Raw genomic sequence first — 23,216 nt, forward strand, 5'->3', positions numbered from 1 at the left:
AAAAAGGAAGCTGTAGTGTAGTGTTTTCGAAAAAACATAACCTCCCTTCGGGCAGTCGGTTAAAAATACGACTAGAGCATCAGTTGTATCAATATATCCTGAAAATAACCCATTGCCGCACCAACGACCATCTGCTTGCAAAAACTTCCTTAGTTACAACACTTTGGCACAATGCTGATTGCACCTAGCTCGATCGTTCTACGCATCCCGTTCTTGCATTTACAGAACAAAAGAGACGCAACAATCGACACGCCAGAATGACCGACGCCTGCGCTGCGTAATGTTGCAACTTCCGCTCCGATAACTGATTATTAGTACCATCGTAGCTATTGCGGTGATAGCCAACAGTACAATCATAATCGCCATCAGATATATCGTAGCGAGCGAAGTACTCAAATATTTCAGAACAGCATTACGTTCCAAAAACTTTGTTACAGTAGTGGTAAAATAAAAAGCCGTGGTGACCTAGTGGTTTGACTTATGACCTCTCAAGCAGCAGATCGTTTGAACCCACGATCCTCTGTTTGATAGGCTATAGGTCAAACCACGGCTTATTACCCGACTGCAAGGAGTGGTATTGTTTTTCGCGCGTATCTTGTATGTAATATTCTTTATTACCGCATATCTCTGAAACCGCTGGACGGATTTAGACAATTAAGGTATCATTAGAATCATTCCGATAACCCAAGTGTCCTAAGATAGGTGACGTTAAAAACAATTAAACATGGCGGCTGTGAGATAAAAATTGGGGGTCAAGGGTCAAGGGTCTAAGTATCTAGGTGCAGTTAATTGGACTTAAACGCAATGCGTTTGCCGCACATCAATTTGCATCAGATAATCTAATTCTAATTTCTAAACATTCTTACGCGGTGAACGCAGCGGCAAGCGCATGAATTATTTGATACAAAATTGATGTGCGTCAAACGCAGTGCGTTTAACGCTGCGTTTATCGCATTAAACAACCGACTTCTTTACAACACTTAACAAGAAAACTATTTTTACATTAGGTACATTAAATTGACAACGTAATCGCCACGACACTTGCAATGACACTTGAACTACAGGGCTATACGCGATTTCGACATTTTAAAACTTACAGACTTTTGTAAATTTTAAGTGAAAGGCTGAAAGTAACAGATCTAGTCCTTAAAAATAGGTATCGAAATACTCAAATTACAATTAATTACAAGGTTATTTAAGATGCCCAGACTAACCGGTTAAAAATAAAGTAAATATAGGTTATAACTTTATTGGCTCTTGGTTCAAGGATTATATTATAGATTGACTTATAATTTTGATTATATTTATTTAATTCAGAGTAAGTATTGCTGTGCTAACGGTACTTTCGAATTATATTCTCATCTCGGTTTTATAATATCGACTGTAACGCTGCGTTTCAACCAGAGATTTGCGAGAATAATGTGTTGCTAGGAATGTTTTTCATTCATTTTATTTATTACATTTCACAGCATAACAGTAAAACCAAAGCACTGTGAAATCCAGATACAAGTTACGCTAAGAATACACATAGAAACAAAATATTTAAAGGTACATTACCTATTTAGTATTTCACAGAAGAAGGCCGTACATCCCTTCTCGCAGAACCTCAAACAATCATCACACACTTCTAACCATCTACTTGCAAACAAATCACAGCTAGGGGTCAACTCTAGGAGGGTTTTATCTGGTACAAAACTTGAACCAGAGGAGATTCTGAAAGAAAGAAAGGTTTATTTTGGCTCCATAAGTACCACCTAAAACTAAGACTAGAACTAGCACTAAAACTATGTTCTGTTCATGAACCAAAAAGGAACTTTTCATTTACCTCGCCTCACTCCGCTCAGCAGTTTCCACCAGAGCGGTGCTGTGCGAGGACAGGTAAATCAAGCATTTCTATTGGTTCATGCCATCCATTCCTCGCAACGCATCGACGCACATCTATGGTAAAAACGCAACCTTATGTTGAAAATTATTATTCATAAATAAATATAGGTAGAGTCGTTCACGATGACGCGTGCCGTGGTTCTTATTACAATGTCATTAATGTCTAATTTTGACAAAATCACGCGTCTTCGTGGATGGCACTAGGTATAGCTACGAGTACGCTACTAGTCCTTTTCTAAAATCAGTCACTGTACCGCAACTACCGCAAGCATGCTAGCGTCAAAAATGCTAACCGCCCGGCGCGGCGCTTGGGTTAAAATTAGCGTCGTAATTTTATTATCGAAGTTGTTTCACGTAGGCGTATAAATCAGGAAACGACAAGCTGCCAAGTGTGACCCATTGTTAGACGGCGTTGGAGGTCAATGTCGAACTAAAGGGGTTTTACTTCATAAATCACATAGCCTATTGATTATTTATTATCTACCTACTGGCCTTTGCACACTGAGTTTTTAAACGCACCGTCGACGCGCGTTTGGATCGATACAAACGCGATACGCACGCGAGTTGTAATGTAAACCCAGTTTCGACTGAGCGAGCCACCTCACGAGGCAAACGTATGAGGCATGATTTCGTTCGACACAGGGCTGTAAACCGCACCGAAAATGGCAGCCGCGGGGCAACTCGCTAGCGGAGACCATGAGTTTACAGTGAACGTACTCGATAGCCACGGCATAAATTATTTGTAGAGGCGCTGTACAATTCTCCATACAAATAATTTATGTGTAGTCTATAGAAAAAAAAACGCGAACTCAACGCGCATAAAATTGTATGTGTCACACGAGACCAAAGTTTTTTGCATCTCGTGTGTTTGAATCCCTTGCTACTCTCAGAATTCTAATCTAGAATCACTCGCTTACGCTCGTGATTCAATTATAGTATCCTTCGCTTACTCGGGATTCAAAATCAACACTCGCAAAAAAAAACAACTTTGCTCTCTTGTTGCACAAATAACTATATTATTAAAGTCATGAAAATAGCAAATTGCACTTAGAAAAGGTAATTAAGACCAAGTACCTCGTCGTTGTCAACGGACCGCGAAAGGTGAACGACCCTTGCGAAATACTCTCAACCCAATAAAGCCAGCTGTGGTAAACCTCACCTCGTAGAGCCTTAAATGACAATCTACTATTTTTTGCCGTTGCAATGCGGCGAAAATCGTGCCCGCTCGGCTTAAGATTTAAATGTAGCCTTAACCGCGAACTTGCTAAAATACCTAGTACGTACCTAATACCTACGTCAAAAGGATGTCGTGTACGAGATGGATGACCTGGTTAAAGCCGCGGGTTCACGGTGGAAGCAGGTCGCTTCCAACCGAACCAAGGAGGTCCATGAGGGACCCCATGTCCAACAGTGGACGTCCTACAGCTGATGCACTGACTTCAGTTGCAATAAAAAACCTTCTAACCTGTAGTCGCATAAAATGCAGCCCATATCGGCAACGGCGTCGGCTGCATCAGAATGCAGTTGCCCAACGTCGGAAACTGCAGTCCCTTTCGGATACAGATTGCGAAAATCAAGATAATTTATACGTTAGGGAGCGTTTTATAATCCTACATTCACTTTTAGGGCAATCTATCTAGACCTGCGAAGGTCGCTGCCTGCAGCTTAGCTGTATATCCTACTAATATTATAAATGTGAATGGATATATATGCGGGCGTGTGTTACTACTCGCTGAAAGGGCTGTAGGTATTTGGTATGGAGATATTTAATTGGACTTCTGAAATGTCACATAGCGGGTACTGCCTTTTCGCAACGTAACGTTTGGCAACCTGTTTCATTTCGCAAACTGTAAAATTGTAAATATTTCAGTATTTATTTCTGGACCATCGTGTAGAACGCTTCAGGTTAGGTTAGTTTTATGAAAATCCTGAAATATTTACAGTTTCAGAAATATTAAACAGTTGGGAAATGTAAAGTTGCGAAATGAAACAGGTTGCCAAACGTTATTCGCCTAAACATTAGTAAACCGACACATGGACTACATTTATCCCATACGTGAAAATATGGGATAAAATGTAGTCCATGGGATAAAATCCTAAAATTTATGCAACTCCGCGATGTCATTTTTGGGAAATCCCACGGGATATTAAAATGAGCGCTTCCCGCCAATAAACGTTACAGTTTGGCTAGTAACACTAAATGTAATGCGTAAAATTGTTTTAAGTTAAATAAATAAAAAGTAAAAATTTCAAAACCTCGGATATTTAATTTAGTTGCTAGATCTATGGATTATGCGTGCAAAGCCTCGGGTAAAGGATAGTTTTATGGATCTATCTTTATGTTTTAATATCTATATCCTTATAAACAATACACAACAACACAATGTCTCTTATTTTTCTCTCTTCTCCTATTTATGTTTTTACTGTGTTTTTGTTGTGATGTAGTTCATATAGTGTGTTTTTCTTGTCAATAAATGTTGTGAGTTTGATAAACTCTCCATGTGCTACTTGACGGTTCTCTCTAAGAATTTATGTTAATTATTCATAGAACTGTTTATCGTTTATCACAATCCCGGGGGAACTATGCTGTCTTCCGGGATAAAAACTACTCTATCTTCTTCCCAGGGTCTCAAACTATCTTCATACCAAATGTTATCTAAAACATTGGTTCAGCGGATTAAGCGCGAAGATGTAAGATACAGACAGACATACTTTCGCATATATAGTAACTAGTAAGTATTAGTAGAATTTTATGCGTTTGTTCTCCAAATAAACCGATAAAATCGAGTTAGGAAGATTTATTCTTTAACAGGAGATTGGTAGTCAATCAGAACATTGACAATAAATTTAATTTCCTATTGTCTTGTCTGCATATTAATGTCAAAGATACATGCTAAAATTTAGAAACAGCGAAACTGTTTGCATTTTGATTAACTGTGGTCTACATGTTTTCTTGGCAGGCTTTATGTTATGTATCAAAGTCAAAATTCAAATATCTTTATTCAATTTAGACTATACAAGGCAATAACAAGCACTGACAAAAAACACAATGACAAAAAAAAACTACCACCGGTTCGGAAAAACCTCTGTTGAGAAGAATCTGGCAAGAAACTCAACGAGGTACATCTTTAAAAACAAATCTCCGAAGTTATTTAATGACTTACATCATTTTATTAGGTACTTATACAAGTTATACCTAGTGCCATCCACGAAGACGCGTGATTATGTCAAAATTAGACATTAATGACATTGTAATAAGAACCACGGCACGCGTCTTCCTGAATGACTCTATCTATAGGTGCATAACTGAACCAATGTCTGCTACTTTGATATATGTATTTTCAATTTGACGTTTAAGTATTTACTGTTAGTACACATTATAGAGACAGTCTGTCTTTATGTAATTGGTGATCAAAACCTAAGCCTAGCAACCAAAAACCGCTGAAAAAAACACGTTTCTTGTACGACTACCCCCTTAAATTTTAACTTTATTATATTTTTAGTATTTGTTGTTATAACGGCTACACTAATACATAATCTGTGAAAGTTTCAAGTGTCATGACGACTCAAGAGATAGAGCCCTGTGCTGTGACAGAGGAACGGCCAGACAGACCGATAGCGGAGTCTCAGTAATAAAAAGGGCCCGTTGGCACCCTTTGGGGTAAGAAACCCTAAAAAATAGTATATGTGTTCTTCCAGAAAGGTAGGTACATGCCAAATTTCATCCGAATCCGAATAGCCGTTTTAGTATGAAGGAATAACATACACACACACACGCATACTCACAAACTTTCGCATTTATAATAGTATAAAATAAGTAGGATTCATATGAGAATCTCTTTAGACCAAAAAACCCCGACTATGTCACTTCAAAGTTCAATATCTCAAAAACGGCTGAACCGATTTTGATAAAACATGTCTAAGAACCATCGCCAAAAAACCTGCTTTCAAATAAAAAAACCGCATTCAAATCAGTAGACCCGTTTAAGAGCTACGGTACCACGGACAGACACACACACACATAGCGGTCAAACTTATAACACGCCTCTTTTTGCGTCGGGGGTTAAAAAAATAATAATAAATAATATCATGGGACACTTGACACCAATTTACCTAGTCCCAAACTAAGCAAAGCTTGTACTATGGGTACTAGGCAACGGATAAACATACTTATATAGATAAATACATATCCAAGACCCAAGAACAAACATTCGTATTATTCATACAAATATCTGCCCCGGCCGGGAATCGAACCCGGGACCTCAAGCTTCGTAGTCAGGTTCTCTAACCACTTGGCCATCTGGTCGTCAATAAGAACACACTCGAAAATACAGATTTCACTTGCATACATTAAAATTACGCATCACTTTTAAAAGCTGCATCTATAAACATGTTAAACAAACATCTGAAACACAGTAAACACTTCGCCAGCCCACTAGGTCAACCGATGTCAGTGTGTCAGAAATAAACAAACCTACGGCTGCCCGATGAGTTCGCAATAAAATTTTGCAAATAAACCGATTGGGTAATTGATGTTCAATTTATTAAAGCCTAGTTAGTATAGTTAAAACTTCATTCAACCGAATCAGTGAACTAAACTTTTGAAAGGTACTGTAGAACTTAAAATCGATACTGAGACGATGAACTTTGTTGTCAAGCGCATAAAATGATACCGAATGATCCACCGTTTATTGTACAGAGTATGCTTATAATTTAAATCAAATAGGCCGTTTTAGCAACCAAGAATACAAAATGATTAAATTTCAAATAGTTTGCAAAAATAAAGCCGGTTTGTGTTATTAACCGGTAATAAGTAACTCTAAAATCGAGCACCTCCCCCGCGCCACCCGTTATTGGGAATAAATTGTATAGAGCGAAGTGTGATGAATCGTGTATCGAAAGCTGTGTTATTAAAGATAATATAATCAAGAATGATATATATTTTGCCACGTCTACAAATATCAACGTTTCGTAGATAAATACTATAATTCTTGGGGCAGTTTTGCGTATTTGGCTCCTGAGTATTTGTTCCCTGGAACGGCCTTAACTTTACCCCTGATTTTAGAGAAGCTCGATATTTCGGCACAATTGCAGCACGGCAGTTGTCGTCCCGTGATCATGGCGCATGCAACTGTGCCGAAACATCGAGCATCTCTATAATCAAGGTACGCGGAACAAAACCCGAATTTAAATCATAAAATAATGACCCCGATAGTCTAAAACATTGTACTTTACCTCTAATTTCAAGTCCATGCCTGCACACCATGCGTTTCCGAGATAAAGGCCCTTGACTGACGGACGGATGGACAGACAACTAAGTGATGCTATAAGGTTTTTTCCTTTTGAGGTACAGAACCCTCAAAATTATTAGATATAATAACGAAATCCAATAGTGTCATAATGTATTACGTTCAATTAGTATAACATTTACTTTAAATAACACTTGCATGGACTACCAGAGAGGTTAGATTAGGTTAGAACTGCTATGCTATCCTGTCATTATACAACGTGATATTTTATATTATTTATTGTTATACGAGTACATATCTCATAGTACTTAACCCATTAAAGGTAGGTAGTTGTAGCGACTTATAGCCCTATCTTGTCGTCATACAGAAAACTACAACATTCTTCATTATCGAAGTTTCTACAACTCAGACGCATAAACAATTCCCGATGCTCTTCCTTCGGACTCCGGTTCCCAGGCATAACATAACATCTGACTGGAGTGAGAAAGAGATCTCTCTACTAGTATTGCGGCCTTCTCCCACAATAAACACGGTCAACATCCCGAAGCCGTATGTTCGCTATTTGCGCCAAAATCACGCCACATCTGACGATTGTGTCATTTGATGACAGCTCTGCTCAAACAGCTGACCGTCGCCATTTTGCCTCTTAATTGCTTTAACACACAAGTAGCATGTTTAGTAAGTTACGTTATGCCCATTGAAAATTGTTGGAAATATGTGTGCAAATGAATGCGTGAAGATAATAAATGTTTATAGATGATGTTTGTGGACGCAATCGTCAACAAATACAGCAAACAAAAGTTCTAAGTAATTGACTGTCATTTACTTGGTAGGCACTTGTTTGTATTAATTTAGGTATTTGACTGTCTCACTGCTGGACAAAGGTCTCCTCTTCTTTCCACCACTTCTCTGTCAAGAGCTTCTTCCACTCGATATCGTACACGTCCAGGTCATCCTGCTCCTTTTCTGTCTGTCTCTGCTTCAGTAGCCATCCCACGGCACCCAATGGGTAGTGACTAACTACCCAATCTCCATACTCCACGGACTTTTTCATTCACCAGACATTTTGCCTGGAAAACTAAATGCCCAAAGGACATTTTGCTCCAAGGAGGACCTCCTTAGAATTGCAAGACCAATTTTCTACAGATAGTCGTATGGCGTATATAGACTTATGCCGCGTTTGAACCACAGCACTCGGTAAACAACCGGTTTATAATGCAGTTTGTTAATGTTTATCTCAGGTTTCAAGAAATTTTGTCTATAGTAATTTATAAAAACCCCCGACAGATAACTTTAAGGATAATGAAATTCAAATTTCCTGTTAATTTTATCACAACTATGTCGATAAATATTCAAACATCTCGTATGTTTAAGGTAAACACAAGGAATCATAAAGCAATTTAGTAAGTGCAAAATCATAAAAATAGCATGTTTAATTGGAAACAATTTGTGATTGATTAGTTACAATCACCACGTTAGAAGTACTTATGTCGACATGTCGCGAAAACATAGAATCGAATAAAAATAAATTTTTGATCTTTATTACATCACGAACATATTCCATCTCGAAATTAAAAGTAGAGTTTCTAACTCGGGTGAAATTACCCATTTCCCCTCGAACTATTGGCGCTCTCACTATATCTCGGGTGAAATGGGTCACTTTTCACTTTTGGTTATCAATCTACTATTGTTTGGGTCAAATCTTGGAATCTAAATTTAACCTACTTCCAGCGGTCCGATTGACTTGACATTTGGCATACTAAATAATGTAAATTTAATTTCAATACAATAATCTAGTAGTCATCTTGTTGGTCGTGCCAGGATCGTCTCCGCAGGAGGGAACTCCTCAATGGTTAATAGTACCGACTTGAAATTTAGAGTTTAGATGACAATGCACAGTCAGCAAAAAAAGTTTGTATTAAACATGTTTTTTTTACAGAAACTTATTATTGATCGGCTGATGCGCATAGAGGTTTGGGGATACCCTTTTACGACACCCACGGGAAGAGATGGGTCGGTCCTAATGTTCTAAAACCGGGCACGGCTCAAACTATATACATACATACATAAAATCACGACTCTTTCCCAACGGGGTAGGCAGAGACTACATCCTTCAACTTGCTACGATTCTGGCATACAACTCTCGCTTCCTCTACATTCATCAATCTTTTCATGCATGCACGTCGGTTTATAGTACTCCTGACCCGACCTTTCTTCAGAACGTCCCGTTGATCGTGGTACGTTCGTCTAGGCCTTCCTCTCCCAACGTTCCCATTCACGCCACTAACCACTAACTATATACCATGATGGATAATTGCCAGGGCTAAATACTGTAATGGACACAAGCACGTGACAACACGCACGCGCTTTTTTAGGGTTCCGGAGCCAAAATGGCACAAACGGAACCCTTATAGTTTCGTCAAGTCCGTCTGTCTGTCTGTCTGTCCGTATGTCACAGGCATTTTACTCGAAAACTAATACAAGATTTATATCAATGAAATTTGGAGTACAGATGTCTTGTCAAAGCCGCTATTTAGTTTTGTATCTTCTGTATTATGTTCTGTATCACTCCATATACGTAACAGAAATTGAAAAAAAAAAAATTAACTCGCATCAACGTGTGGCACATAGTTCGACAGCTCTTTTGAAAAGATAGTAAGGTTTCTCAAAAACTTTTTTGATTAAGTGAAGATTTCCGGAAATAATCGCTCCCAAAGTAGCAAAAATTGTGTCCCTCCCTATCCCTACCCTATCTTGTAAACCGTTTGTCCAAAAAATATGGAAAGGTAACGTTTAATAAATACTTTCAACGAAAATTGGTTTCAACATGATCGGATACCGTTTTTGAGTTATTGCCGAAAAACTGCGCTTCTCAACAAAAGGACGTAAGTGCCGTGAAGATACGCTCTTTTTCTGGTAATAGATTTTAAGACTAAGCAAGTGTATTTTTTCATAAATGTGGTGCATTTCTTTATAGTAATGGCTACGGAACCCTACACTGAGCATGGTCCAACATGCTCTTGGCCGGTTTTTTTTTTCGATGCAACTGGCCGTGATCTCGTTACGATCCAGTTTCGATGTTGCAACTTTTACAAAATAAAAGCTTGTAAAATTGAAGGTCAGCGGTTCGCTTAATAAAGCACAGTTTTATACTAATACGCGTAAACCCCTTTGAGTAACCACGTACAGACGCCGGCAGATATCTGACAGAACAAAGCGTGCATTAAATATCTGATACGATTATTTCTAGGGCCAGTATACGAGTAGGACGTGGATATTTAAAAAAAAAAAATGGTTTCTTTTTTACACGCTCCGCTGTAGCAGATATTAATGCAGGTGGCTGTATGTCTTTTTTTTCAAAGCCTTTGTTTTTTGTTTTATTCTGCAAAGGAAGCGCCGGCCGTAAGAGCATTCAGAGAAAAATAATTACGGGATTTGAGACCAGTTCGTGAACGTGATACGTATTTTTTCCGTCTGTGCTTTTGTCTGTTCGTCACAGGGCTGTATCTTGAGAACCGTAACAGATAGCACAAGTAAATTATAGGTTGCACAAATTTACTTAAGCGGTGATTTGACGCACACACACACATAAAGACGACACGATATTGAATCGTGTTTATATGAAGGAGCCCTTAGTTCTTTACATACAGATAGACTTCAAAAAAAATAAAAATATTTAAAAAGCCTATCTACCTAGGCCAAGCAAATTCCAATCGCATAATTAGGCTTAGGTTAGACTCGTTGGCCAAGTGTAACCTTAGTAGAAAGTGTTTTCTATGTCTAGACCGGCTGGACTGGTTTTAAGAGCAAACATTTATAATTATAAATGTTTGAATACAAAATAATAGGTTTTGCGATGGTGGAACAAATACAACATTAATTAAATAAGTTTCTGTTTAAATAAAAAAGCTTCCTCTTGGCTTTACTTGCGTTGCCACATCAGTTTTAACTGTAACTGTGGAAGTATTTTGGATGGAGTATAATTATTTGAATGTTCATCCTCTTTGGCTGTGTCCATTGGCTGAATGGCGCAAGTCCTTTGCCGCGCGCCATTAAACTTCTAAAAAAAAATATGCAATACTGTTATGCTATGCTAAGAGAATTTCAAGAATATGCCAAATGAGGAGTAGCTACTAGAGTAGGTATATTTTGAAGAGTTGTTAGATCGATCGAACTGATGGAATCAACATCTACAAACCGGCATCTCGCATATTGAACGAATATTTTCCCAATAGACCGGGAGATGGTGACACAAAATACTGGATGATTTTTGCCAGTATAGCGGGCGGTTCTTCAGGGGTCTAATTACGGAATGACAAAAAAGAAAATGATGGTCATAGCGCTGGTACGGCGGCCCAATCGCGTGGGCGTTAGTCGAACGTGTCGGATAAATAACGAAAATCCATACGAAAAAAGATGTAGGCGGTAGCGTAACACTAACACGCTTTAGGCGAATAAAGTCGAAAACTTAAAAGAAAAAAAAACGCGTAAACAATATATAAATAAATATCAATTGACCAATAAGATCTAGCAAATTGCATTGAAATAACAAAAAACCCAAAAATTAAATCGTGATTTCACTAACGTTGCATAAAAAAACCTGCGCCAAATATCACCTCTCCAATTCTAGCGGTTGAATTTTGGGATTTTATCCTGATCTCGTGGTAATTTCGGGACAAAAAGTAGCCTGTGTTATTCCAGAATTCCAGATAGCTACATTTGTCCCTTGAATTGTCCGTGGGAATTTCCTAACAATACTTACCTGCGTGGCTGCGTACATCTTGAATTTCATTAGCATTGCATAAAAAGCCCGCGAAAATCTTCAAGTCTCTCCTGGCGGTAAGGTTGAGTTCTCTTAAATTTTCTACGCAACTTTGTTTAATTTTTTCGTAAGAAGTAAGAACCTTCTGGAAAGTATTCCAAAACATATTTCTGTTCATATTTCTGTGTACCTGTTTTCTTTATCGCTCACTATTTCTGGTGTACAATAAAGAGTAATTGTATTGTATTGTATTGTAAAGACCAGAAGGTAAAGTCACGTTCTCAAGTTATGGCGTGTGCAATGGAAATGAGGATTCATTTTTATATTTCACTACCTGGTCTGTTGCCCGCAACTCCCTCCGCGTAGAATTCGTTTATCAACCCCGCGGGAACTGTGCAATTTTCCGGGATTAAAACTATCCTATGTCCTTCTCCGGGACTCAAAGTATCTAAATCGGTTCAGCGGTTTAGACGTGAAAAGGTAGGAAACATACAAACAAACAAACTTTTGCATTTATAATACCATCAGCTATAGGTATATAGGATATTTGTTAAATAGATTAGGCCTCTATTTTGACTCTATGTCTGCATAAGAATTAACGTTTGTATTCATAGCTTTCGGTGCAAACGTACTGGCCGTAAACAAGTTTATCTAACTGGGGCCGTTAACGTTAAATTAGACTAACGTCGCAATCGTACATCGCACCATTGGATTCCCTACCCACCGTATCTCACGATAAGTTCCTAATTCCCTTGTCAAGGATTGCGACGTCACAGTGACTTTCTGAGAAAGGTTTTCAGAGGGATCATGTCCTATACTACAAAGTGCAAAATTCGAATTTCGTATCTTGCCGTCCTGCTGACGCTAATATAATTTTAATACTACAGTGAAGGACGGTACGATACGAACTTCCATTTTCGAATTTCGTGGTAGCCCCCCAGGTACAGTCACCAGCATTAATATATGCTACAGCGGAGCGTGCAAAAATATCTGACACGTCCTTCCGGCCCAGAAATAGAGTCGTATCAGATATTTATGCACGCTTGTTGTATCAGATATTGGTGCTGGTGACTGTACGGTAGATTCGGTGGTAGGAAGTGCGTAAATTTAAAAAAAAAAGTCTTAATTTCGGCTCGGCGCACATTATCATTTTTTTTTCTAACAGAACAGAAATGAAAAGAAACAACAAAAACGAATGAAATGAAAGATGCAACTTGTGATTTCAGTCGGAAAATTTTGACAATGTGCGCAGATATTTAATGTGAATGCAATAGGCCACCTAATAGGACGAATAAAAATGACTGGCTAGCTAAAATGTATAGCTACAAAGCCGAAATTAAATCTCTATCCCAGTTTAACGCAGTTTATCAATTACTGCTGGGAATATTACCAAACCGGCGGGCGACCAAGGGGGTGAGACGCAGCGCGGGGAAGCGGACGCACTCGATTTTACTCTTCATCTCTTCGCCGTTCGCTGCTAACGTGCGCGTGTGTGTGTCATACAGATTGTAACCTTTTTTTTATTAAATTCATTGAAATCAATCAAGAACGTTTTTTACATCACTAATCCAACAACAAGCGCATCAAGCTTTTAAACTCAAAATAATTTGACGCCATAGTCTACAATTACCCAACAAATAAGTTGTCAGATACATACGTAGGTATTGTAATTTAAAAATAAGTTTCTGTTAAAAAATCTTCTTTATACAAGCTTTTTTGCTAACTGTACTTGCATTGTCATCCCACTTACATTAAATATTTATACCAAATACCCCTGTCCCTTAAAGGGATAAGTCCGCCTTTGTACAGGTATCTTAAAGTTTGTCAGTTGTATTTTGCTAATTTTCTTTTTAGTGAATAAATCTTTCTTTCTTCTTCTTCTTTAATTTTTAAGCTCCCATGACATTTCTAAGTACCTATTCGTCTTATTATGATCTATGGTTGATCCCTGCCTTGGGATGGGACGGGCTTACATAACCGAACCTTTCCAAGCATCGGTTTCACTTTCTCTTGGTTTAACTGCGTAGCTTTGTATAATTAATGACAATTAAACTTTACTACATTTACCTCCTGTTTAACCATTCATTGATTAATTTTATGTGACGGATATCTGTGATGCCGTCTCTGTGTGTTTTGTCCGAATACTTAGAGACGGCATTACATTTATCTGTCACATAGTTATCCATGAGTGGTAAAACAGGCCCTTGGTGTTTCGTTCACGCACATGAAAGTAGGGAAAATTGCGTTGAATTTTAAATCGGGTAGAAGTAGGTACCGTTTGTGGCCACTGTACCGTTTATGGCCATTTATTGTTTAAACATCTTAGACCTCTAGGTTGGCAACTCATCTGCAATACCCCTGGTGTTGCAGATGTTTATGGGCGGTGGTGATCTCTTACCATCAGGAGACCCACTTGCTCGTTTGCCATCCAGTCGATAAAAAAGGTAGGTCTTTATTGACAGGTAAGGGTGAGTTCTTGCATATTTTGTCCAACTCGCGATGGAGGCAAGAGGCGGTGTGGAAGGGGACAACACCACATAATTTTTCATAAGAAACGCACGGAAGGTTCACTGCTGATTCTCAACCGACGACCACAACCACTCTGTCAAGAGTGTATTAACTTAGAAGAGAGAGATTATTAACTACGGAAAAAAACGATTTTTTTTTTAATAAATATATGAAAGTACCAGCCAACTAATGCAGACCATCAAAAAAAGAAAAGTTGCCTATCTGGGTCACGTATTAAGACATGACAGATACGAACTCTTGCAACTGATAATGATGGGCAAAGTGGCAGGCAAGAGAGCAGTGGGTCGTAGGAAGAAATCGTGGCTACGCAATATCCGGGAATGGACGGGAGTTAAGAGCGCCGCGGAGCTTTTTAGACTGGCAAAAGACCGAATTAGATATGCGGAGCTGACTGCCAACCTTCACTAGTTGGAGAGGCACTTGAAGAGAGAGATGAAAGTACGTTTATTAGGGCCGTTACTAACTATCCTTAAAGTTTGCGTTTATAACTAAAATACACGCTGCATAAGATGAGCTAAACAAATAATATGAGGTGAAACTAGAAAGTCACACTCCACATAGTATGCTGTCAGTCGTATTCAATCAGTGTCACGGAAGTTAACTCGTTTAATATATGTGTTTATCCGTCAGGCATAGCATAGGATCATATTACAGAATAGAATACCTACCAAGTTCTCACTTTAAGATAATAATCATAGAAAACAAAAACCTGGCCAATGCCTGGACGGTACATTTACCGTGCTACAATATGCGGCAAATATTAAGTTTACAGACAGACAATAACGTAGACTATAGATTTACGCTAGGGTCAAAACACCACCAACGGGACTTATCAATCACGCTAACACACACGAGTAATATTTACCTCGACGTTTCGGCAACATTGCAGTGGCCGTGTTCACGAGTAGACTGAAGTGTGGGGTGTCAAGTCTGCCTAGCGGCGCGAGTCCTTCGAACTACCCGCACTTGATCACTAAAAGTACCGGCACTCGTATCACGAACTACCCGCACTTGGTCATTTTTATTTGTCACCCCATCACACCGACACACAACACTAACAACGTCCGATCGTCCCTCCGAACATTCATCCGACGCCGACACTTATTATACTAGGGTATTTTACAAAAACAAATGGGATCCCACCAAAAACATTAAATGTAAAATTTGTGGCTACTATGACTCACAAACTCAAAACTCATTACGCTGTTAAAAGTTATCGAACCCAAGAAAAAGTTAAGCCACTGAGCCCTGACTCTACTTAACCTACACCTGGATTAAAAAGTATGGCTTAAGTGTTTCGTACAGTAGATTATTGTATGGCAGTGAAAACTTGTGACGGCATTTCCTGTGATTAAATAAGTCCATCGAACCGTCGAGCCGATATGGTAAGAAATAAGTTGGTCTTCAATGTGAAATGCAGATATTGAAGCGAGTTTACCTTTACTTGCCCGAATTTCACTTGCCATACCAACGTTTGCCATAAAATATATAGAACCGTGCTGTTCAGGATTTTTTTAATGTCATCATATAGAATGCACTAGGTTAGGTTAGGTTAGTTTAATATCAACTCTGAAGAAATTACTATTTCAGAAATAAATTACTTTATGGCAAATGAAAATTCTAGAAAACGATACATTCGGGCATATAAAATTCGGGCAAACGATAGAGAACCATTGAAGCGGCCTGTCTTGACTTGAAGCACCTTGAAGTAAGAAATTCCTTTAGAAAACCAGCAATAAATATCGTACGTATGAGAGCGTTTCAGAAAATTGCACTTGTATACAGCTTATAACGCAAACCCGACACAGCTGAAATCTCATATTCTCATGTCAAGATTTACCACCAAATCTATAAATAAATGTAGACTAGGAAAAATATATTTGCTTTCACAACATATCATTAAATCATATCATTCAATTTAAATACAAATCATCATGTCAGCCGAAAGACATCCACTGCTGCATGGACATTGGCCTCCCCCAAGGCTCTCCACTCAGACCGGTCTTGTGCTTTTCGGATCCACCGCGATCCCGCGATCTTCAGGTCGTCAATACAAATAATAGGTACCTATCATTCAACATGTCACTGACAATGTCACTTTGGTGAAATAGGGACTAGGGCGCCGTTTTGCCTGTTTTGCCCATCAATATTAATCGCATATCAATACGAATCGCATTACCTATCTGTTAATTAAGGTTAATGTCCATCTTGAACGCCTCAAGGCTTTTAACTTTGTCGTTGACCTTAAAACCGCGAGTGAGAGAGAACGTAACAAAATATCGTATTCATCTGTCTGCAAAACCTAGATAAAAACGATAAAAATGCATCATCATTCCCTAACGGTATGATCGAAGTAGTCCAGGCTGTATAATACGAAGTGCAAAACCGAACTGTATCTTGCCGTCCCGTTGACGCTTATATTATTTAATATGAGAGTGAGAGGGACGGTACGATACGAACTTCGATTTTTTAGTAGCCCGGCGCGCGCTGCGCGCAATGCGGGATCGAACATGCGTAGGTATCGAATAACATTAAAAATTGGATTTGCTGGTAACTTCAGTTGCTACCTGTCAATTTTGGTGTTGCCAGCTGTGTTAGTGTATTTTTTTTTATAAAAAAAGTTCGTGTTGAATTTCGAATTTTATAAACCGTCTTGCGAACGGACCGTTCGTTTCTAAGTTTTCTAGATGCAAATTGGCAATACTGACATAATGGTCAAACAAACGATATGTAATTCACTCTCATAAAAGCACATTAGCTAAAATCAATTACCTTTTTATTGAATTAACAAATCCTTGGGTCGTCACCATCGCATCTTTTGAATGACCTACTTACCTAATAAAAAAGGCGGCAAATTTTTCTTCCGCCCCGGCTGACTGATCGGATAATCACGTTACGCCACTGAGTAGATATGACTGGACTACCAATGACTAGCGTGGACTGTGGAGAGGGGTCCGTACTTTCCTAGATTTAGAGCCAATTTTACCAAAACTTTCGTAAAATGGCAGCTCGGGCCCTATTCGCTGGGTGCAAAGTGGGAGGTGGGGGAACCACGAATCGATCGCAGCGCGCGCCGTGGCCAAACAAGGAACTTTTCGGCGGACCAACTGTCACTATTTACTAGTGAAATTTACGTATTCGTTGCATTATTAAGCAAAAAAAAAAATAAGCGTCACGAAACCTGCTGCGTAGTGAACTGCAAGAACAATGGCAAAAACAGTGATCACAAATTCTATAAATTTCCACAAGAAAGATGTTTTGTATGGCGTCGACGAACTAAAGCTTGACGAATTACACGAGCTTCAATGGTGTGACTCATTATGAATTTATGCTCTTCACATTTGGTTTCTTTTACATCTTGGACATATTGAGCCAAAACTAATTGTTTTCCTTTTATTGTTGTTTGTGGTTGGAAAGCGATGTCGTATACTTAGTGTGCTCGGAATCCAGTTTTTATAATTAATTTGGCCATGTTTAACTGAAATGAAAATACACAAAAAGTCTGCATTACTAACGACCTACTACAGTCATATAAATAATCTTCTGCAATTGGTATATATGAAATGCGTTATTCGATTAAATTTGTTTATTTCTTTACTTCTCGTGAAGACAGCCATGAGAAAGTCCGTGTCCTGAAATTAATTGATTGTGCCATTTTAGACGGGAAATAAAAAAGGTCAACGTTATTATCGACACTATAGATTTACATGATCGAATAGAATATATGTAAATTTCGATATTTCATTGAAATTATTTGTTTCTTTACTTGCTCTTCGTAATAACAGTCAGCCATTTGATATTTCAAAGTCCGCCGTAATTGTAACCGCTAGTTGGCGCCGTCATCGCGCACCCAGCGAATACTACGAAGTGCGAAATTAGAACTTTGTATCTTACCGTCCCGACCGACATAGCTCGAAGAATTGCGAAACTGAAGTGGCAATGGGCGGGGCACATTGCTCGCAGGACTGATGGCCGATGGGGTCAAAAGGTTCTCGAATGGCGTCCGCGGACCGGGAGACGAGCTGTCGGTAGGCCTCCAACAAGATGGAGCGACGACCTGGTTAAGATCGCGGGATCGCGGTGGATGCGAAAAGCACAAGACCGGTCTGAGTGGAGAGCCTTGGGGGAGGCCTATGTCCAGCAGTGGACGTCTTTCGGCTGACATGATGATGATGATGATGATCTTGCCGTCCCGCTGACACTAATATCACTAATATTATTTAATACGAGCGAGAGGGACGGCACGACATGAACTTCGATTTTCGAATTTCGTAAGCCCCCTGTTGTTTACTGCCAGATTTCTAAGAAATGGTTTACTGACCAAGTAAACTTTCGGTTGACCGATAAAACCGCTTCGAAGAGTATTGTTATCAATAGGTGCTTGCTGGTAATGGTCATTGTTCAAGAAATTTTACTGTACACAATGGGAACGCGGAGTGCAGCTTGGCAATTTGACATATGTCAACTCTTTACAAGGAACCGCAGTAAGGCACTTGTCCCACCGCCGACGATGAGCGAGAAGCGAGTAGAGCGAGTAACTAGAAACGAGTGGGCGAGCAGCGAGAAGCGAGTGTAGTTTTGTCGCTCGGCTGTAAGCGAGTGTTCGTGTGCGACGGGCGATTACTCGCTCCACTCGACTCGCTCGTGCGGGCGGCCGCCAAGCTGACATCGCTGAGCGAGTATCTATAGCTCAGCGAGTTTTATAGCTCTTGTCGCTGCGACAAAAGATGTAAGAGCGAGTTCTCGCCGACAGTGTGAACAGCCAGCGATCAACTATTAATATATGTGTCTCTTTTACTCACACAGGATCTTATATCTTTTGTTCGTTTCTTGAGCGAGAAAATAGTCGATAGCCAATCGTTTCCTCGCTGGCGGTGAGACAAGTGCCTGACGATGACGTGCATTTCAACGAACGTGGTACTGGGGGGGCTACTCCGAAAAACTCGAAGTTTGTATCGTACCGTCCCTCCTCTCGTATTAAATAGCGTCAGCGGGACAGCAGGAAACGAAGTTCGAATTTTGCACTTCGTAGTCGCCTGGGTGATTCGGGTCGGGGGATCCGAAATCAGAACTTAAATATCAAAAAATATAATCATGTTTTAAAAAAATAATAAATATAAATAATTAATTAATTAATAATAAATATTTAGTAGTACCTAATTACAAATTACTATTTTTTTTTAATAATTAAAAAAGTCTGTCCAGGATTTTTTAGCAACCCCATTTCTAATATATTTTGTAATATACAAGGTGAAGGTCGATTCAGGTTTGTATCTTCTACTATTTAATTGTAGTGACCATGTTTATACCAGTTCTTTCTGTCACACGGTATAAGACGAGGCTAGAAAGTGATGGCGAATGCGATCGCAAATGTCAGCGCGTTAGACAATACGGCTTCTGCCTTCTGGAGTTTCCTAATTACCTTTAAGAACCAATGGTCTATGTATATTTAGCCGCAATCCTATCGGGAGTCTAAAAATCCCAAAATCTCAGGCAAATCCGAAAATATAGCAACCCTAGATCTGATGAGCAATTATATCTACACACAGATAATTCAATAATCTATAATGACGCTTAAACTAAAGAGCTTGAGTTTAAATTCAATTGACAATGTGAATTTTGATAACAAATGATAGTTTAGTGAACTTTGTTCAATGACTAACATGCAGACAAAGAGTATCTCTCTTTGTTCAAGCTGTCACGCAATATTAAACCATAAGTCAAAGACTCCAGGCTTTTAAATCACCTCGCAAATAAATTCTGAGAATAACATAAGTTTAATTTAAAAGTAACAATGGCTGTCGATATTTTTTTGTAAAAAAAAAACATACAAACTTATTGTTGACTGTATTTTTGTCATCCAAACTGCCAAATTTGAAATCAAAGACAAACATTATATGAAATAAATGCTTGCAAAAAAGACAACTTATAACTTGTTTACATCTTTAGTTTCCAGGACAAAATACCTCAATTTCTTTCACCGAGCGCGAGCGAAGCGTCTCCGTTTAAGCTTGGGTAAAAATGCTTTTGTATGTCTGTCCAGCTTTTCCCCATAAGTAGCATTTTTCAACCGATTTTATGAGCAAATTGACAAAATGGCAGAACCATGCACATACATTATTATGCAATACCATTGGAGGCATGGCATCCTAAGGCTGCGTTTCCACGAAAGATGTGTGAAGAACCTACCCTCGCACAGCACATCTCTGGTGGAAACAGCTGAGTGGAGCGAGGCGAGGCAAATGAAGTGTTTCTATTGGTTCATGATAAACACATTCCTCAAATCCTCAGAACACATCCTCGCACATCTGTGATAGAAACGGAGGCTTAAGAGAAATTTCTTACAATACATACATTACCTACACTTACATAATAATAAAATTGCTTGTTTAATTTATTATTTTCCATTGATGCAGATCTAAGTAGGTCAGATTTTCATTGTTTTTTTTTTATTTTTTTAAAGAAAGATAGAACACATATGTTCCTGGCATTTTGGAAAGAAAACATGGATAAAAATAAGTATGTTATGAAATGATTATACTGCCAAGTTTGCGACCTGTGCTGGTCTTCTTGGCTTTTGGGAGGGGAGCAAAGGGGAAGAGGAAAAATCTGATGTATATGAATAAATAAGTGCAAGCAAATGAACAAATAAATCACAGAGGTCATTCAATCATTTCGATATTAACTGCTAATTAGTTTCCAAATGATAAAATGACATTTAAGTAGACTGCACTATCATAATAGATAAATTTTAGGTACATTTCCATTCAAATTCAAAGACATAAATGCATATTTGGCTTGCAGGCTAACACTACAAAATGAATTTGATATGACTGAACTGTATACCAAAAAAAAACACATCAAATTTAAAAAAGTTTTTTTTTACTTTTTATTTGCCTAGGTAATCTATTGATTAGTAATTAACATGCTCTATTATTTTATGAGAAACAGATAGCTCTAATTTATGTTGTACAATACATTCCAATCACAATGATAATCATAATTTAATTTAATTTGCACAGGAAAACTAAGATAAAACTATATCTATGATGGATGACTGCCTATCAGGAATTATATTAACATATAATAAAAATAGATCTGATACAATTTTATGTTTCATTGACAACTGGATAAAATATATTTTTTAATTTAATATTCAGCATCTATTTTACATAAAGTCATCCATTATTTTTTTGTTATTATGCAGATGGTGGCATCTGGGTCAATCAACTTTTTTACCGACACTAATCTGTCCGCTACATTTTTCAAACAATTGCAGATTTTTGTAAGTTAACATGTTTTTTCTGTAATTTAATAGATGGTGTACATGAGTACCATCAGCCAAATAAGTGGTCTATCAATTTTTAAACAAGTTCCTATCAAATGAATTATGTCGCTAAAGTCGAACTTTCAAGTTGACAGATACGTCTATTGGCATTATTGTTTTATGACATGCAAACGATTATCAACTTTAGGGTGGTAGACCACATATTTGGCTGATGGCATGCCATCCTACGTAAGTTCAACCTATTAAACCGTGAAATATCTTGTTGGAAGTACAATTTTTTGGTAACGCCAGAGACAATTTTGGTATCGCAGGAGACGCCCAAAGTGTCGGTAAAATAGTTGATTGGCCCATCTGCAAAGTGTGGACTTTATGCAACAGATTTAATTATTTATTAATGATGATGATATTTTTTAAATTTAATAATGGTCAATGAGCCGATTGCAGATGTACAAAGAAAATGAACACATGTCATGTTCAAGAGTTTTGACTACCTTACTTTTGTAGGAATTTTTTTGCAAATTGGCTGTAGTTTTGATGGTGACTTCAACTATATTATTATATCTTAGAGGTCTCTGAACTTCAGGGCTACTACGAAACTCGAAACTCGAAGTTTGTTGTGTGGTCCCTCTGACACTTATACTATTTAATGGGAGAGCGAGAGTGATGGTATGATACAAACTTCGATTTTCGAACTTTGGAGTAGGCCCTCTTCTACCAGATCTTCTGCAATTTCTACAAAAATGTGTCTTCAAGAGTGGTTTGGAAAAAATATTTATTTATTTGCTGTAAGTCTCTTTGTTATATCAGATAAGATGATTCATGCTAAATTAAGAGCATCTTTTCTCATTTAAAATAAATCCTTTTTCTGTAAAATTTATAACAATTGCTGGCTTTTTTTTAATTCCTTTAAGTATAAAAAAGATTAATGTGTCTTTACTAACAAATTTTCATTCATGTTTATCTTTGAATCAAATGGGTTTACCTTATTTCAGATTACAGCTTAGGAAGCCACAGAAAAAACTGGCTTAAAAAGGAGAAACCTTAGCCATGCAGAAAAAAAGTATATAATGAACCTTTAATTTATAGTAAAGGCAGGCTAATGTTAATCATAAGTCAATCAAGATTTTTTTTAAAGAAGGTAGACAATAATTAAAGTGATAGTTCTATTACCTGAAAATGATTTAATTTTTAATTTATGATATTACGAAGAATATTTTGGGTAAACATGATCTACTAGTCTAATAAATAGTAGAAAAAGATAGTTATAAGCCTAAAAAATGAATATAAATAAAGCAATAGGTACCTAATAAAGGTTAGGTGTTATTTATTACCCTGCACTGTTTTTGCGCAATGCGCTGTTTTATAGCAGCGCGAATCGAAAAAAAGATACTTCCGGATCCGATTTATATTATCTAGCATTCTAGCCAGACTAAGAAGCCAGTGGGATCATCGTATCAACAGTAAATTTCGCGAAACTACGATCAAATTATAATAGGTAGGTAAG

General features: G+C 38.1%; 1 protein-coding gene across 4 annotated transcripts in view; it reads right to left on the minus strand.

The window, feature by feature from the left end:
• Positions 1-23,216, minus strand: part of Abcd1 (ATP binding cassette subfamily D) — an 87,387-nt gene that overhangs the window by 63,852 nt on the left and 319 nt on the right. The gene's annotated exons all lie outside the window — the stretch shown is intronic.

The sequence above is a fragment of the Choristoneura fumiferana genome, chromosome 19 (genome assembly GCF_025370935.1).
Source record: "Choristoneura fumiferana chromosome 19, NRCan_CFum_1, whole genome shotgun sequence".
NCBI lineage: Eukaryota > Metazoa > Arthropoda > Insecta > Lepidoptera > Tortricidae > Choristoneura > Choristoneura fumiferana.